The sequence below is a fragment of the Melospiza melodia genome, chromosome 4, assembly GCF_035770615.1.
Source record: "Melospiza melodia melodia isolate bMelMel2 chromosome 4, bMelMel2.pri, whole genome shotgun sequence".
Taxonomy (NCBI): domain Eukaryota; kingdom Metazoa; phylum Chordata; class Aves; order Passeriformes; family Passerellidae; genus Melospiza; species Melospiza melodia.
In genome coordinates, this window is record NC_086197.1 from 79,375,077 (window position 1) to 79,395,148 (window position 20,072).

Here is a 20,072-nt window from a genome sequence, read left to right on the forward strand (position 1 = left end):
GTTATTTCCTTTGGAAAATGTTCTTTTGTGTCTCCAAATTATCTCTCAATCCACCAAACTGTGCTAGGTGTTGTCTTAGAAGGAGCAATTAGAAGATCAACATTTAACTTTAGTAAGCACATAAGAATAAGACAACTTCTTCAGACAAATAAATGATGCTTCACATTAGCAAATAGCTCAAGGGAGTAATTTATTTTCTTCTTTGTATAAAACATTGGTTCATCCTTTACAAATTTTCCATGTTTCTGGAGCACATCTCTAGCACACTGACCAGTCAAAATCTGCCAACTTAAGCAGACATTTCACTTCCCACCAAGGGTGGAAGAGTGGAGATTTGGGCCACCACCTCAGACAGGACTTTTGTCAGAGTTGTTTGCAGTAGACTCACAAAATATGTGAGTCCATCTTGAATGAGCAGCAATGGTAAACACATATTGTGGCAACTAGAGTCAGAGCAGAAAATGCAAAGTTCTGTTTTGTATTAGCTGCAAATAAGTATGTAATAGTCTTCAAACTATGAAATGTTTTCTTTCCTTTGTTTTGACTAGATTTGTAATATGTCAAACAATATAATAAAAGTCAGGGCAGAGCTGCTAAAGCCAATCCTCTCTTTGGCCTAAAACAACAGTAATGCAGGCAAGAGAAGTATTTTACTGTCTCAGTCATTTTGGAAACTAAACTGGATGGCTAATTGAGTCAAAGTTTAATTTCCTGAATATTTGTCCAAAATTCAACATTTGTTTTTGCCGGATGATAATGTGCTATACTCACCATGTTCAAAGTCAAGGCATAACATTGTTTAGTAGTTTCTATTTTATCTTTGTGATATGAACACAAATAGTCTCTATGAGTTAGCTTCTCACAATCAAACTGCAACAGAGTTTATGCAAGCCACTTATCCGGATTGCTGTGAAATGGTGCTGTACAATATGGTAAATACTGCATGAAAAACATTTTTGCGTTGCTTAGACACAAGACTTCAGTGAGAGCAAGTGTTGCTTGCCAGCTTGCAGGGGAGTCAAAAGGGCTCAAAAAGGTGCTCTGTTCCTGCAATATCTAATTTTTCCATGTGTACTTTATAACTTGCCAGGAAACAACCCGGCAATACTGTTGCAATTAAATAGCAGAATAGGTAACATTGGAGGTTACGGGCAGCTGATGCTGATGTTCCCACTGTCCCTTTGAGTGTCTTCCCACTGACTGTAATTGAATCTGGATTCACAAACTTGCATTTCCTTAATTGCACCTAAGGTAGATGCCTAAAGCAAGCATAGTATTATCACTAAGTAAATGTAATAATTGTGTGTTAAATCTATTCCCACTTCAGTGTCTCTACTTTCCCCTTTTCCTGCTTTTTTAAGATAACAAAAGAAAATAACTTTCAGATGCTTAGTATTCAGCCAGATGTGAGGTATGCAAGCTCTTTTTCCTACACCTTCACTTCCCTCTGGTAAAGGCAGATTAGACAAGTGGTAAACAAATCCTTTCAAATCTGGTCCTTACATTTTAAAGCTGTAACTGCTAACTAGAGCAGTGTTATTGATAGGAATTTCAAGTGCTAAACGTCCTTAGAGATACAGTGTTTAATCCTGCAAACTGATGAGCACCCTTGACCTGGCCCAACACTACACTTAAAAAGATGTATGGCACTTTTTGTACATAAGACTGCTATAAAATGCTTTGCTGCATTGGGTGAGAAATAGATAATGGCAAGATGAAGTTCATGTCACTTATTTTAGCCATTTAACTGTAAGATGTCAATGTGAAGCTAATCATCAAAACTCAGCCTGGTTCTAAAGAGAGGAGGTAAAAGCATCTCCAGAGGGTGATTCTAGTTCAGACATCTATTTATGAATGACTGAATTTTCCCCGCTCATCCCTCTCTTTCTCTCTCTTGATGGTAGCCCTTTGGTTTAGACTACACAAGTGATTTTCTGAGAGTCAAAGTAATTCAGTCTAATTACCTATCCATTTCTGCAGAATTTGTGATTATTTCATTTAGTCTATGTATCAGCTTAAAATATTGATATAATTTGAATGCAAAGATAAGGTCTGTGTCCCTCTGTAATTACATGTAAGCAGGAAGAGAAAATAAATGCTATAAGCCTCTTGAACTCTTTTTTAAATAATATTACACAAGAATGAAATCCCTTGGCCACGAAATTGTCAGAGAGAGATAATTTATTCTCTTCTTATCTCTTACTGTATCTGCAGATTGCTGTCACACCCACAGTGCTAAATTTATACCTAGTTCTCTGATGGAAAGAATTCAGGCAGTGAGAAGTAACTGCCTGTTAGGAGTGCAGCTCTTATCTAGATGTGGAGTCTTTGCTAAAAATGAATTAATAACTTGTTAAGAAAAAAAAAAAAAGCACAGCACTTCCATTCTTATCTATTAGAAAGTTTTTTCAACAAGTGGATCACAACTAAAGCTAAAGATCATCAAAAAGCAGCCACACAGCACTGTGGAAAACTCTGTAGCTGAGGTTTGCCAAAGACCTCCTTGTGTGGTCTTGAGATCCTCTGAATTCTGATAAAAAACCATAAAAAACTGTGATAATATCTCAGTGCACTTAGTACTGAAAGGGACAAATGGAAAGCTTGATCAGAAACATCTAGGATGAGTGAACTGTGGATGGAAGATGTAAACTTTTGCACAGTACCTGGCTTCATTTTAATTTCCACATAGTATCAATAAATAAAACTTTATCACAAGCTTGACACAACATATTTTTGAGTGCAGTGAAGGCATTTTAATGATATGTTCTCACAAGCTCAAGTTAACACATCTCAATTGTCTGTCAGTGTCTGGATGTGCACGTGCTCCCAGCCCATTGCAAACAGGCAGCTTACCAAGCATTGTTGGTGACAGCTTATAAATCCAATTTCCTTTGCATTTGCAACAGGCCAGGAGCACACTTGGAGCAGTCAGTCTCTACCAGATCACTGAAAGCCAGTCATATCTTGCAATCAAGAAGGCAAATTGAAGTAAAAATGGGAGCCTGAAGAGCTACTGATTCTTTCACCAGTGGATTTTGGGAGTGGGGGGAGGAAATGGTAAGATTTTCCCTTTGTCTACATTTCTCTTTTTTCAGCTGGCAAATAATTGTATTACAGTGTAAGTCTGAGCCACAGTTTGATTAAATTGTTGTGATTTTCTCCCTACAATTCTGGCCTATATTTGTACTAATCATTGAAGTTCACACATATTTCTTCTAAATAAGTTATTTCTGTGGGGCTGATTTACAAACTATTCCAAACTATTTACATCACTTCCATGTTTTTCTTTTAATCACACAGAAATGCACTTTTATTGAAATAAAGCTACTGATGTGCCTTTGTTTTCAAGGCCTGTGTTTCTCATCTGACAGCTTATATATCTGATTTGAGCTTACGTGGATACTTGGCATTAATTAATTTAAATGACCTTTGTAAGTTTCAATTTATTAATTGATGCCAATTTAAATGTAATTTTCTTGTTGGGAGAAGTGACAAAATTGAAGTATACTCATTGTAAATCATTCTGCACTAATTCTCAAAGGTGATGCACTGCCCTGCAGTGTGGTTAGCCTGCATGGACCCAGAGAGGTCACTGGGGTTCTTGTGAATGCAGGAGTCAGTGTGGGATGCAGGGCTGGGGCAGAAATATCTGTTTGCTTTACCTAGAAAATGGATTTGAAATATTCCTGGGAGGGCTTTCAGGAACTGCCCAGATGAATGTGTTCCATCTTGAAGATGGATAATGCTGATAACACACAGATGTTGTTTATTTGTAGAAACCCATTTCTTAGATTTTAGAAATGTCAGGGGTATACTGAGGAAAAAATTTCCAGTGTGGTGCAGCTTGGTAGCAAGGCATTTGATCCCTTCCGTGAGGCACAGTTCCAGTCAGTGACTCACAGAGAGTCTGAAGCAGATACAACAGAACCATGCAGAGCTGCTTTATTGGCAGGGCCGAGAGATTCTGGGAAAAGGCATCTCTGGAAATTACTTAATAGCGACAAACCCACACAGCACCTAAGCAAACATCCAACAGCTCGTGGGTGAGAGCTTCAGCTGCTGTCAGAACATGTTCCCCATAACATTATGGCCTTGGGACAGCGTAGGAGGTCACAACAAACCCCATTTACACCAACATCCCATCTCCAGCAGTGACCACAAGTCAGTGTCTAGGGAAGGGTGTGGGAACAAGGAAAAAGGAGACATATCACTGAAATGCATTCTCACCCTAGAGTAATTTTCAAATAAAAGTAAACCCTACGAGAAATGTGGGTATGTTGTAGGCTTCAGTTTGGTTTTGTTGGGTGTTTTTTAATTTGGTGCTATTTACTGATTTCTCCTCATGGCTTGTCCAGTTTCCTTTTAATGCTCTGCAAACTTTTGCCATTCACAGAACCCTGTGGCAAGCAGTTCCCAAGCTGAACTTTTGCATGAAGAACAATAATCGTGCTCATTGTTTCTCATCTATGTCCCTCAACCTAGAGACAAAAACATGGACAATTGTTGCCATCCATTGAGATTTTTCACAGTGACACTCATTAAGAAAGTACTAAGCTCTGCAGCTGTTTTATCACCCTTGGGTCCTGGGGTTTTTTTTTTACTGTGTCCCCTCCCAAGGAGTAGCTGAGGTCAGTCCCCAGCTCTCCTGCAGGCTGCCTCTGCCCTCTTGGGTCTGTGACCTTATCTGTATAGCCAAGTGTTGAAAGTACTGGCAGATTAATCCCTTAAGCTTAATTTCCACATTCCCAACAATAGTTTGCTTCCCCCACCCTTTGCTTATCTTGTATATATACACAGAATGGTTCAGTTGGAGGCAGTCTGCTTTTTTCTTAGTATACAGAGACCCCAAATCCAGAGGAAGGACAAATAAACTTTTAGGTTGACTTTGAAATTGAAATATTTAAATGAAAAAGAAAAACAATTTCTATTCTGCATCTGGTTATGAACTCTAATGGTCTTTCTTCACCTTATGTGGATTAGAATCTTTTTTTTATGAAGCAATAGTAGAGCTGCTCACATGGCACAAGAAAAATCGGGGAAAAGAAGGCTTGAAGAACACTAAAAATCTTGAAACCTATAATCAAATAATGAATATCACTAACCACAATCCCTTTATCTTTACAGAAAAATGGCATGTTATTTTTCTGTTTTATTTTTGACAGTTGCTAGTCTCAGGAGGATTATGCTTCTGAGGAAAAGAAACTGGAAGAATAAAGTACACTTGTGTGTCTGCAAGTAATTTTCTCCTTGGTCTAGTATTCATAATCATTTTACTGGAAGATGGGTCACACTGTGAAATTCAAGAGCATTTGCTTTGGGAGTATTTCAGGTGAAGTCACACTAAAATTGTGTGTCAAGGTATTATCAGGGTCAGAGTAAAGAATCTTGGAATGTGCCATAAGTACATTCTTCAAGATAAGCACCTCTTTATGCCTTCTCTTAAGTCAATAACACTATAGCTTTGAGAATGAATTGGGGTCTATTCAAAGATGCATTGACTTCCAACAGAAATGAAATCAATCTTCTTTCAGGTCAAATAATGCCTCTCTGAATTCAGACCAAAAAACATGGTTTCTATCACTTTATCTTTCCCTTGATAGATAAAAACAGAGTGATGAAAGAGCTGTCAAGATATCCCTGGCTCACCTTCCACTGAAACCATTCCCCACAGGTGATTGTTTATCCTGTCTGCAGACCCAGCGAGGAAGAACCTGCAGCATCCCTTGGTCCTCTGATGCCACTCATTGACCGTGCACTGCTAAGCCAAGCACACTGTTTGCTGGCAAACACTCTTGGTAATTTGGAGATCTGCTAATTAAGGAAGATCTTTCTTAATAAAGAAATTGTTCATGGAAGCTCTTATTGTAATGCCTCCAACTCAGCTAAACCGATTGTCATGCTTTATTTAAAACTAATGCAGATCTTTTCCCTTCTCATACTTGAAGACTTTTAATACCCTAGAAAGCACTGATTTGAAAGAAGAGTGGGTTACTTTGCAATGTACCTTTTCAAGTACTTAGCTTGAGGAACTAGTGTTTTCCTCACTTTTCTCCCTAGCATATCCTTCCTTAGCTGAGGCTCTTAACAGACCAGCACATTTACAACCTTCCCAGCGTGGCAGCACAGAAATGCAGTGAGCATTTCTGCTGTCTGCTCACGGGTGCAATGCTCAGGGCACCACCAGCAGCGGGGAGACCAGTGTCCCCTCAAAATTAGGGCACTGCCAGCCCACCCTGCAGGGCCCCATTGCAGCTTCCCTCGGCACCAAGGCTTTTCACAGCCTGTGAAACCTTCTGCTGGCTAAACGCAGAAGGGAAAAACGCTTAGAAATAGCCAGCTTAGAAAAGTATGTAACAAATGCAGCTCTAGTGAGGAATAATGTTTGTTGGCATTCCCTGAACATATTGCAGATCATTTACAGGTCTCAGCAAAATTCCTACAGAGCGCCAGGTCCAGAAGTGAATTAGTGTGCTTCGCGCTGGTGAAGCCATTTTCTTTAAACAAAATACAAAGTTTAGGAACGGCAGGAACTTTCCAAACTGCGCTTTCTCCTTATCTGGCTAAGGGGCAGTAACCAATTTATAATTTCTGCTAGTCATGCTTAGCTTATTCTAATTTCTTTAAGCTCAAATATCATTGAGCAATTTCTAAATGTATTTTAGGTCTGTTACCCAAATTGCTGCCCTTGAGTTGCTTACCAGAGTCCCTGACTGCCATCTGAATTTTTTTTCTTGTAATTTGCATGAGAAATGGCTGTAATCTGGCAGGATGTACTCTATCCAATAGCCAGGCGTGTTGCAAAAGCCTCTTGTTATTTTTGTCCTGCTTAGCAAAGTTATTCGAGGAACTTTCAGTGCCTTAATGTTAAATGGTTATCTAGGTATCTGGTAAAAGGCAACAGTGTTTCCTGACTGATTCTAAAGCGTATGGATTCTACTTTATTGTCATAAATAGCTCATGTAAAAGAGTTCCTCAGACCAACTGTAATAATAATGCGGCATGCAGCTACAGTCCGAGCAGCCAGCCAACCAGAGTATGATTCTTTATCATAGCTTTGCATTGTTTTGCTAACTGCATGATGCCAAAAAATAATAATAATAAAGAGAAATCCTTTGTTCCCTTTCACTAACCTAGAAGGTCACAAAACAGACAGTTCCTTCTTGATTACACTAAATAAATAAAAGTCTGATTCATAGAGGGGAAACAATCATCTGCCAACTGCCAAACCCTATAAAGGGTAAATCTGTTTTTACTTTGTGAGCCAGATTGATGAGTCACCGAGGCTATGACTACTACCAGCAGGAATTAAAATGTACCCAAGAATATAACCTCCCTTTGTGCTGCACGAGGGCACCTCAGCAGCCCCAGAGCAGGGACCACCCCAGCATTTGCTCTCCAGAACCAGGGGCCCTCCCTGTCACAGCTACTGACATACTCTGCTTCATTCACAGGCATAAACTCACCAAGGGAGGTGAATAATTAGGTTCTTCATTTGGGAAATCAGCCACCATGGAAATAAGCGCCCACCTCTGCTCCCTCCTCCCTGCCCTGGCCAGCTGCCCGCCAGCAGGCCGTGGTGCGCGCTCCCATGCTGACAGGAGGGCTCTCAGCAGGGAAACCCTGGAAAACTCATCCAGAGAAAGACAGAGGTAAAGACTGGGGGGGATTTCTTGGATCTTCTTGCAAAGAGTACTCTCCAAGAGGCTGGAGAAAATGGGACGAAATTAACTGGTCACTTTGTATTTTCCACATTATGAAACAAAAAATGTTAAAATAACGGCAACAAGAGCAAAAAGGATTTGTTCATTCGTTTAATTTCTTTAAATGGGTGAATTTGCAAGTCCATTTTAGTCACTGACAAAATTCCTGTTGATGGTAATTGTGCCAGAATTTCACCACCTGCACGTATCCCCTAAATGCATGTTTTAGTAACTTATCAAAACTAATGCTGTAAGACTTTTGTTTTTAAGTACAGATCTTTCCACCAGGACACATCACAACTCAACAGAAAGAGTCTTCAAAGAGATAAGGTAAATCTTTGTCATTCCTTAATTCAGCTATGTTTTACTTCAAAAATTAACTCCTGCACCCTCAGGGTCCACAGATAATCCTTAGAAATTACACATAAGAAGAGTCACCTAAAGTAAGCTAAAATGAAATGAGGGAAAAACAACTCTTGCCTAGGGGTGAAAGCAATTGTCAGTTCTCAGGTAAACATCTGTTTTGTCAGCCCGGCATTTGGGACCCTTTGCAGCAAGACATGTCATGGAAAATCATAGAAATCATTTTGGTGATGATGTTCCAATGAGAAAAATAGAAATAATGACACTGTATTTGAACACTGAATCATTAACAGAGAAGAATGCAAATACCTGTATACTTTTTTTAGGCCTTACATGAATCTAAACAGCAGAATAGTTTCAACCTGTACCAGAGTGGAAGAGCTGCAATTGGTATTCAAAGCTGGTTAGAGCAGGTACTTTTATGTTCTCTACTGAACCATAATTGAATGGTGTAAGCTTTAGAGAGCAAGGTTACAAGTGCTGAACTGGAAAAGGGTACCCTATTTTAATTGAATTTTATTTTGTTTTAGTTAAAATTCCATATATTATTAATTTTTCTAATCCAACAAAATTTTTACTTTTATTTAAATATTTTAAATTAATTTTATTTTTATTGCCACTTAAAGCATGAGCCTTTTAAAGATAGTGGGGTTTTATGACTAAATTTTGTAATTCAGCCCTTAAAAAAAAAATGATATGCACAGCTCCATACCTTTGGTAGATTTGTCTTGAGACACCTTTCTTGGGAATCCAGAAACTTAACATTAAAGCTACTTTATATTTTTTTTAGTACTTTGATCTTTAGACTGAGGGGGATGGAGTTAAAAAGATCATTCCATGCTTCTTCTACAATTTCAATCTTTCACCATTATTTCAATCTTTCACAGTTATTGTAACAGTGATAATTGGATATGTAATTAAATATAAAGACACATGCAAAAAAGCACAGAAACATATTTGGCCTATGCAGTCACAAAAAAGTAGGGGAAGTTCAGATACCAAATCCACCTGTACTGCCAGCATCAGTTTAGATATAAATATCTACTTTTTTTTCCTGGTGGTTCCATCAGAACAAATTAGCATAAATCCCTTGGGAGAGCAGGGTTATAAGCTGCAGTCATATTCCTGTCTATGAAACCTCTGAATAATACATGTAATTTGTGACTCATATGCCAAGAATCCCAATTCAATGTATCTATCAGCAGTACTAAGAGTTCTATTTTTTTTATAAATGAACAAAATGTTATTTCATATATATATATATATATATATTAAAAAATGGGGAAGGAAAGCCAATTAAATGGAAGTGGGGCAGAGTCTGAAAATCCTTCCCTAACCTTGTGCAAGCGGCTAATTTTGCTGTATCTCAGTTTTCCTGACACAATAAGCTCATAATCATTCTCTGCCTTGGAGAAGTGTTGTGATGGCAAACCATGTTTATCTGAGAGGTTTATATGCACAGTGATGAAGGCAGCCATAAAAATAAGTAGGCTGATAAAAGTGATTCACTGGCTGAAATAAAATGATGCTTGTTAAATTAATTTCAAATTTCATTTTCTTGTCTGTGTATAGAGACCTATGGCATGGGAAATAAACCATGGGTTTACTGCTGAGGAGTTAACCTGAAAAGAAATCTTTTTCTGGTTTCCATTATTGTGTTCATCTCTCTTGATCTCAATCACTTGATTTAATTTTTCCACATCTCTTTGGAAATTTCAAGGTTGTTTCCTCCCCATCCTCTCCTCCCAAACTAAGTATCTGGACAGATGTGTGGGCACACACTGCTCAGAGAGCTGGGTGACAGAGCAGGATGGAGCATGACAAGGCTGTGAGTCTTTAAAGGAGCAGGGCTGTGCCCCAAACTCAGAGTGTTTGCAGGGGCAAGATCACAGATGCATAGAGGAACCTGAGTTGAACTCAGAAGAGGCCTGGGAATTGGGAGAGATAAAGCCCAAAATGCCAATACCAGAGAAAGTTGTGTCCAGTCTTACAGCTTCGTATGAATGGTGACAAGCTTCTATGTCACAGCTGAGACAGGCACAATACACAGAGTGTCACCACACAATTTCAGAAAGCTTTAAGCACTCACCCATGCAGAGCAACACCACACCACTTCAGAAGGCTGCAAGCATCTGCCCTCCTTGTTCTTTAGCCCAACCTTTTATACCCCTCATGTTCATGCAATGGCCCTGTGTGCCCTCTGCTCCCTTTGGTGGTTGGTCAGTGCCCCTGGGCACTCCATGGCTCATGGCTGTCAGTGCTGCTCACCTGCTTTTCACAGCTGTGCCCATTGGGGATGAGGCTGGGCAGCAGCCCCACTCCCAATCACCACAAACTGTGTGCCTACACTTCTGTGTTATTTACAGTGAGGAATAAATCATCGTTTGGAACTTTTTTGGCTACTACTTGTTTCAGATATCAGAAGCCTCTAAACAGCTGCACTGTAAATCCAAATAATGCACAAAGCTGGAGGCCTTCAAGCTCTGTGCTGAACTTGGCACCTGAATAACACTGGTTTCTGTGGCTCAGAAGCCCCCAGCTTCCACCAAGAAGAAGCAAACAGAAGGCAGAACATGCAACCAATGTCTAAATGAAAAGAGCAGGAGAGCAGTGTGGATCAAGGGAAGCTGAGGAGTGATCTCTGCATCCAATAACCTGAGAAGCAGCCTAAAGGGAAATATAAGCATGGTTATATTTCTGATGGTTACTGCAGAATGTATAAAGAAAAAAGAAACAAATGGGGACACACACAAACAAAACGAAAAAGAAAAAAAAAAAAAGTAGAACATGAAGTCCCCCACTGAAATTGTGCCAAACAAAATTTAGCTAGATTAGTCTTCTGTTTGCAGAACTGTAAATTGCACCTCTGTATGTGTGAAGCAGCGAGAAACCTTAATAAAGCAAATAATCAGAGAGGAGAGCTTGGAGTAACATTCACAGTGGTAACAGTATGAAATGTACAGCCAGCACTGAATGACTGACTGCTTGCTTGATGGCATGTGGTTTTGTCCCGGGCAAGAAAGACTGTAAAGGTGACAAGCTTTTATGTTCTTCCAGCTTTATGCAGGGGTGGAATAGAGAGTTTGAGAGCTGCCTCCAAGACAGACAGAGGGCAAGGTGCAGGGAGGCAGCAACAGAACTGCTATTGTGCATATAACAGCCAAAGCTGATGAGAAAAGTGCTTTCTTAGCATTCTGTGAATATCTCCCACAAAATTACCAGCTCTCCCTACTGTCTGGTCTCACTTAGGAAAAGGACAAACCAGGACAAAGCCTGGAGGTTCCTTTCTCTTTTTTCTTGCCTTTGTTTCTCCCTTGCCTTTGAACAGTATGTTGAGACAAGAAGATCCATTTGGGATGCTTAGAAAATGAAATAGGGACAAAAATGTGGAAACACAGTGTGGCCTATCATATTCCTGGCTTAAGCAAATGAAATGGAAAGGGGGACATTAGCTTTCTGAATTGTTCTGTACCACGAATTTGTGAAACTGCATGGAAATGAAAAGATAGGTAACAAAATGAAGAATTGTCACACCTTCACTGAAGGGAGTAGCAGGAGAGAAAACCCATAGGTCCTTAATGTTCTTAAAAAAATTAAATGCAACCTCCTTCATGAGAAAAGAAGGTTCCTACACATGCAGTGAAGAGCACAGAGATCAGCATGACACCAAACTGTATCAAACTATTTCTATAAGCAACCAGTACATGTGATTCTTTTTTTTTGTAACATAACAGTAGTGGGATGAAAGTTAATGAACATTTAGAGGAAAAATTGAGCTGTAGCTGTAGGCAAAGAGAGTGGAAAAGAATATGAAGTATTCAAATCACAGTCTACATGTGAGGAAACATGAGAACTGGGAACATTGCACGGGCTTATTTGAATGGACACTACCAGAGACAATGCTGAAAAAAGACTGATTAATAAGGTTCAGATTAGGCCCTGGCACAAGGAGAGGGCAGTGGCAAGGAAAGAAAAAGGAAATTATAAAGCAAACAGAAGGAGCAGCAATAGCAGTGTTGAAGTACTAACAATTTTCTTTGAACAATACTCAAGAGAAAAAAATTAAATTAATTAAAGCCAAATTTGAATACAAAGCCAATTACTAATAGAACAAAATAAGCTTACATATTTCTGTTATTATTGCTATTTTTAATTGGGCTGACTCCTACCAAATATATTTTCCTATTTGATATTGGATTTTTGCAGATTTGATCCATAATATAATTTTTACAGATAATAGTGGTAGGGGGAAAAGAGCAGAAGGAAGATTAGATCCCGAGCATATTTCTGCTTTTTACTCTGAAAAGAACTTTTTAGAATGAAACTAAGTTCTGAACAAGGGCAAGCTACTGCTGGGGAAAGAAACCAGGTGACAGGTTTCTGCAGGGCTAACACAGCCATTGGTTATTGGAGCCATGTCTGTTCAAAAAACATGCAGAAATAGCCAGGATGAGAGAGGTGAGCAAGTGAGTAGAGTGGGACATAGGGGGAAAGGCCAGAAGAGGCTCCTTTTGGAGAAGTTGCACTTTAAAGAGAGAAAACTGTCCCCTCTTGTTCCTCACTGATTTCAGGATAACAGGATTTTTCATACATTCTTTGCAACCAAACCAGATTTCCATTAATAGGTACCTAACTTTCCAAAGGCAGTAACTAGAGAGGACTCTAAATACGTAAAGTCTGGACCAATGTAGTTTATTGGCCCAAATGCTACATGTAATGCTGCAAAACATTGTGTAAACACATTAGGAGACCATCTAGAGGGAATTTATTCTCTGCAAGGAACATCTTTCAGCTATGTGTGTTTTATAGTTTTAACAGTATCATGCCAGTTTTGAAGACTTATGCATAGTTTATAAATTCATTTGTGAGTGCTCAGCCTCTGCCCACTATAAACCATGGACCTATACAAAAATCAGGGTAATAATCTGGAGTTCCTGATTAATGGAAATCATATTTCAATTTTTTTTTTCCATTTGTGTAAGCCACTGGTACATATGTGTGCAACTGCTCCAAAATAACAGAGGATGAGAGCCTGGAAAAATTATTAATTTACCAGTTCTTCAGTTTAAGGAATACAGATTTCTGTCTTTAGTTGAAAAAGACAAGGGCTTATTTGCTGACGTTAACCAAGGTGAGATTCATGCAGCCCTGTCTGAAATCTAGTATTCTTTGCAGAGGAGAACAACAAATCACTGGAGATGGATTATACATGAAAAGCCAGAGCCTTCAACCCATTATGAAAAGTGTTCTGAGGAATGAGCCTTGTCACAACCACTTCACAGAAATCTCACCCTGCTGAAAAATGACACTGTCAGCCTTTTGCCACTCTTTGAAGAACTTTGTTCTTTATGTGTTTTATTTCAATAACCTCTAAATGTGAATAAAGCCATAGACAGTCAGTCTGAGGCATACATTTGCCCACATATTGTGTGAAGAAGAGCAAAATTAGGTCCTGATCAAAAAAGGCAGCATGGAGAGTGGAAGTAAATATTCTGCAAAGAAAGGACTGCAGTGTGGGAATCCCAGCAACAGTTTTTATTCTTTGCCTTCATCTTCAAGTTATTATTTGATTTTTATTGGAGGAAACTGTCCCCCCAGTCTCACCATGTGCTTTCTGTTCTGTTTCAGAATAAGAGAGATTCAAACCTGGGTGAAGAAGCGCAAGGATAGTGCAAGAGCTTAGACAACAATGAAAACTTTTATTCTAGGACGAGAAATAGAACAGGCTCAACTGCTTTGGTGTTTGTTGTAAAACTCTGGCCTAAAAGCATTTTTCCTCTTAGTCCATGTGTCAGCCTTCAGTAACAGCTCCTGCACGTTGGCTCAGCAGCGCGGGTGAGTCAGCGGCCCAGAGAGCGGGAGCGAGGAGCTGAGGGCACTCGCAGCCAGAACTGAGCTGAAACCAGGCAGAACTGAAAAGCTCTTCACCCAACATGGTCTTCTCCTTTCAGCACATTTAAACATCCCTGTGGGAAATGCTCTACCTGTGAGTCAGCAAAATGCCTTAAGCACAGTTCACTGGAGAAGCCCTATTTAAGTAACAACAGAAAGGTATTAGAAAATAATGAATATAAGAGTGATGGTGGAAATTCTGTGTTTAGGGACACAAGATGAGTGGAGAAGAATGGTTTTGTTCTACTAACTGACAGGGTTATATATAAGGCTGCAGCCAACAAAGCCAGCCTTGGGATCAGGGAGGGCCCAAGCTGCTGCTGGTGGTGGGACTAAATCCTGAGCTGTGTCCTGTGGTCTCTGGCTACTGATGGGACAGTCATACAGAAAACTTCTTTCAGCTCTATCTCAGCTGTCAGGCAGTGAGCTCAGCTGGCAACCTGCATCCCCTGCACTCGTCTCTGACCATGGTTATTTGGTAAATTGTGTATTAGTCAGAACATATCCTCCATGAGAACCAGCTGTTGCAGCTTCATTGCTGCCACTTACACCAGCTTGGGATAAATCACTTATTTACAAAGTACCACTACTTTCAGAAATTTTAATAATCACCCCAGAAGGAGCTTCAATAGAAGTATAAAAATTCCATGATCTCAAGAGCCAGGTGTTGATGTATGTTTCTTATGGAGAGATGCATTGTTTCTTGCCAGGTGCCATAAAACTAGACTGTCCTCTAGATTGCAACATATATATTCAAATGATAGTGTAATTCATGGCACAGAAATAAAAAAAAAAAAAAGGGGACAAGTAGTAACAGAGACAGATGAATTAATAAAGCCCTAATTATGGGTATCAGAAAAAATTTTAAGGGAAGAAACATCCTAGCAGCCCCTGAGGCCCCTTTCTTCCTCAGGACAAGGCTTACAGGGCTGTGGCAACACCTCAGGTGCCCTTCATTTATCGTGGTCAGGACAAAGGACCTGAGCACCTACTGGCCAAGCCTTCCCTGAGCACAGGGCAGTGCCTTCCTGGCTGGGGATTTGTGTGAGCAAAGCACTTGTGCTCTACTCCCACCCAAACCCCACCTCAAGGACACTGGGTGGAGATGGAGAGGACAAAAGAGACAGCCAGTGCCCCAAGCACATCTATAAATCCTGGTCACACCAGAGGAGAGAGAACATTTCTACTTTATCACCAAAGAGACTTGGTATTTTGAGAGATAAAATTTTTTTAAAGCTCTGAAAGGGCAAACCCTGTAACATTTTCATTTACCTATTTTTCATTAAATCTCCTCCACTTTCTGATTACATTCCAAATTATCAGACACAAGAAGGTATTAGTAAACAATATCTTTAACCAAAATGCAGTTTCCTCTCATGTCAAAAAGAAAGATAATCTGTGTAACTTTGGGGATTTGGAGGCCTTTCTATCAGAAAACGTCTTTTCCTCGCATTAGCTAATTCAAGGGAACCTTCTAAATAGTCCTCCAGAGACAGCAGTTCCCTTTTATTGCATTCATCTGTCTTTTATGGCTTTGCTCTCATGAAAGATTAATAGCTGTAAAGGTCAAGGGTCAGTGTGAACATTTAGTCTGACCTGCATAGCATAGGCTATCAAATTTTACCCAGTAATTCTTGCACCGAATCCCATTAATTGGAGATAAAGCAACATACATCTTTTAGTAAGAAATATTTTCTTGATTTAAAGGCTGCAAATTATGAGAAGCCTGCTCCATAAATTTGTTTCATGGTTTATTTACCCTGACCTGCAAATTTTCTCTAGAGCTTATTAAGATTTTTTCAATGAAATATTTTACACTGGAGAAATTTGGGTACTATCAAAGGAGGGTAGTCCGTGAGCTTTATCTCACCATTTTAATTCCACAAAAGAAATAAAACAATAAACAGAATGTGTCATATTCCTCAACACTTCAGACTGTTTGTTCTGATTTGCTTTCTGGATATTCTTTATTCCTTTGTATCAGGACACCTAGGGAACCAGGCTACTCGTGTTACCTGTGCAGTGCTGGGCAGTGGCAATGCTTCTTGTGATGTCTCAGCCAGACCAGGTGTTCTTGGACACACTGAGCTGGAAACCCAACCCCATCCTCATCACATGCATGTTCCCAAACACCAGCAAAACCCCACAATTTCTATCAGTCCTGTGATCCTACTTAAAAGAGCCACAAATCCCATTTGTGCCTCCTGTGCCTCTGGCCTCAGGAAACTCATCCATTGCTTTCAAATAAACTACACAAAGTCAATTAATGTGGTTACAGGCTCACAGGGCAATCCGTTCACTTTCTGGAGAAGGGTTTGGGCTCAGCCTGTCGACAGATGGATGGCAAAGCCTGAGAGCCTCTGGTGATGTACAGCCTGAGCTACACAGATTAGTCTGACCTGCAAAACAGTGGAACACACAGACACCGAAGTGATGATAGTACTGTCACAGGTTTGGATTACTTTACAACCTTTCCCAACAGATTCCCTTTCCCATGGACTAAAATTCAGCAACAGGAATTTATAAGAGCACTCTGACATGGTTTTCTAACTAATTTGTTTCCTCTCTGTAATATAAACCATAAGCTTCTAGATATAAGAAGCTGAAAGTCTCGAAGGAAACATTTTTCCAACAGATAATTTAGATTCTATAAGCTGAAGAGTCAAATAAAAATATATATTTTGCATCAAATCATTTTCGATAAAATTAGCATAATTTCCTCTTTTAAAATAGCATAATTTGTTTGTGTATTTTTAAGATTTTTAATTTTGTAAATAAATTTTTATACATAGTCAACAATACAAAATACTTTTCCAAAGAAATATACCAAGCAGCTTTGCACTAAAATATTATTTTATTGAAAATTTTTAAAATTTCTAGTTTTTGCAGCAATGTCAAAGTTTCAAATATTACAATCACAATTTCTGACCTCACTATGACTATATTTACGTATTGGTAGTAGAAATCCAGACAACATAAGTCTCACAAACTATATCGCTGTGGTAGAGGGCAATGGAAGCCATTTCCTCAGATTCTTGGTCAGAGGCCTTTGGACAGACACGAGAACTCAAGCACGCTCCCCACCTCTCCCCCTTGTACAAGGATCTCAGGGAAGATGTTCTCCTCATCTTGTCACCTCTGCTCATTGGCTCAGCAGAGGGAGAATGAGCCCAGGTCCAAGTGCCCATGGTGACACAGGAAGCATCAGCAGAATGAGACACAGAACCTGTGAGTTCAGGAACACAGGCACAAAATTAGAAAAACCACATTTAAAAATACCAGTTTTAAGCAATGCTTCATTTTGGCACTTTATGCAATATGTCTTTTTCTCTTTCTCTGGTAATGAAACATTGGGAAACCAAAGGTTTTGTGAAGTGCTGTGAAAACATGATAAATGAAAATACCGTGCCAAAAGTGTTCCCAGCTCAATCCCATAGAGCAAAAGCAGATTACACATGATGACAGCAAGACCACAAGAGTGAGGTCTGGTGAGCCAGTAAATGCATTTTGGTTACAGCCACAAACACACACAACTTGTTTAGCCTTTCAGTCACGTTGGCACCTCAGATGACTTAAAATGGGAATGTTCCTTTATGACAGAGGTGTCAATAGCAAGGAAACTATGTTCACTGTTTCTTAGATTGGAAGATAGGAGGTGATCCTTGCAGATGTCAAGCAATAGTGACCAACTGGTGAGCAAAACTGAGCACTGAAATTAATTCTCTGACATGATGAAAATTGCTGGGATAGACCTCCCATTCAGCCACAGATTTTTTCTTTCTGTGTCTGATACTCCTAAGAGCTATTATACTGGGCACATTCTCACAGTCCATTGTTAATTTTGAATAGTAGTTAGAAACACAAGCATTTTCAAGAACTTCCTGTTTTTTGGCAGTTCGATTTTTTCCTTTTGTTAATGAGTTCTGTGGTTATTTTTATGGTGCTTATTGTCTCAACTTTTTAGCATGCTATTTGAAGACAGAAAATGGTTAGACTTCATGGCCCATTCTAAAAACTTGTCATTCATGTATGTGTGCTGTGGGATCTGGAATGCATAACGTTCTGTTGGAAGAGCAAATGCCTATGTAGCTGCCATCAGTTTATTGAGAAGGCAGTGTTTGGCAGAACCAGAAAAATGTTCCTTTTGATTCTCAAAGTACCAGAGGGAAAGCTGCTTCACTCCAGAAACACAACTTTGAATTACAGTGCCTTGGCATAGGTCGTGGAGGAGGTTTAATAACAAGCTTCACATGGCATAAGACTCTAGAACCTTCTCTGAATATTTTACCTTACTGACACATGGTGTTTTGCACAAATAATATCAGGGTAGCCCTGGCACAGACCTGCTGGGCACAGCTGTAGGCACACAGTTTGTGGTGATTGGGAGTGAGGCTGCTGCCCAGCCTCATCCCCAATGGGCACAGCTGTGAGCAGCAGGTGAGCAGCACTGACAGCCATGAGCCATGGAGTGCCCAGGGGCACTGACCAACCACCAAAGGGAGCAGAGGGCACACAGGGAGGGCCATTGCATGAACATCAGGGGTATAAAAGGTTGGGCTAAAGAACAAGGAGGGCAAATGCTTGCAGCCTTCTGAAGTGGTGTGGTGTTGCTCTGTATGGGCAGACACCTGAAGCCTTCTGATGTGTTTTGGTGTTGCTCTGTATGGGTGAATGCTTAAAGTTTTCTGAATTTGTATGATGATACTGTGTGTTTTGTGGCTGTCTGGACTGCAACTTATGCTGTGACAGACAGACTAGGGATGTAGCAGCGAAGTCTGCTCTCATTTATTCAGCTTGATTTTGGGAACTTTTTACATCATTTCCTACAAACCTGGCGTTCTAATGTAATCCAAGAATTTGAAGCGAGGAGGTGAAGGTGCTGTTGAAATGTATTGTTTATGCATAGAAATCACTGCTTTAGTCACAAAGATGACAAGTAGAAATCAAAATGACCATTTGACTTACATATCCTCCCAATTTATTACAATTATTTAGGAGATAACTGTTTGACATTTCTTCTCTAATATCGAGATCAGTATTACACTTATTGTGAGTCAAATACCATTTTTGTAAGTGCAATAGTGACAGCCTATAATAAAACCACCATTTTCTTATTCTTTCTTAATGATACTTAGGCTTATACCATCCATAAGATTTTTACTTCTACTGCTACAACTTAGAGCACTAAATAGCAGCACTGGCTCAAAACTTGATGATGCTTCTCTATGCTGTGCCATGGGCTGTTTCTATTTAAGGCTACATCAAATCCTCATTGCAATTTCTTGTACAAAGAAATACTATTCAAAAATTGTTCCACTCTTTTCAGTTGACTTTTAACATGTTTTTAGGTCTGTAGGAGTGCTTGACACTGGGTTGTTAAACACCTACATATAAAATAATGAGGCTCCATGCAACATTTGATTTGAGAACATTGGTTGAATAGCAGAAAAAGTATAAAAATCTGTCTACTTAAGCACAACAATTCTGTTTGTTTGTTCAGCCTACAGAAGACAAGGCCTCATTACTATCTTCAGCACCTTCACAAGGTGAAGTGGAGGGGCAGGTACCAATCTCTTCACTCTCATGACCAGTGACAGGACTCAAGGAAAAGGCATGAAGCTGAGTCTGGAGAGGTTTAAACTGGATATCCACAAAAGGTTTTCACCCAGAGGGTGGTTGAGTACTGGAACAGGGTCCCCAGGGAAGTGGTCACAGCCCCAGCCTGACAGAGCTCAAGAAGCATTTGGACAATGCTCTCAGACACATGGTGTGATTCTTGGGGTTGTTCTGTGCAGGGCCAGGAGTCCAACTCTGATGATTCTTGTGAGTCCACTCAACCCAGCATCTTCTGTGGTTCTATGACATCTGACAAGCAGGCAATTTGATCAACAGATCTCTATCTTGTAGAAGGCATTTAATCTGTTTTAAGTCCATGAAGACACAGGTTCTGAACAATACAGCCACTGACTGGATAATAGCCACACACATCTTCTGTGTTGGTTTAGGGTTTAAATTTTCTAGAGCTGAAAGTGGCAGAAAGATGATTATTCATACACATGACACAAAAGGCTCCTCTCGGCAGGTTAGTTCAATCCACTACAAAATTACTTATTTTCT

At 39.7% G+C, this 20,072-nt stretch overlaps 1 long non-coding RNA gene across 1 annotated transcript; it reads left to right on the forward strand.

Annotated features, from left to right (window-relative positions):
* Positions 1-7,578: 7,578 nt before the first annotated feature.
* Positions 7,579-15,752, forward strand: LOC134418096 (uncharacterized). The gene is made up of 3 exons (XR_010027692.1): positions 7,579-7,649; positions 7,976-8,030; positions 13,692-15,752. It is a non-coding gene; the product is annotated as an uncharacterized LOC134418096 (long non-coding RNA).
* Positions 15,753-20,072: the final 4,320 nt, after the last annotated feature.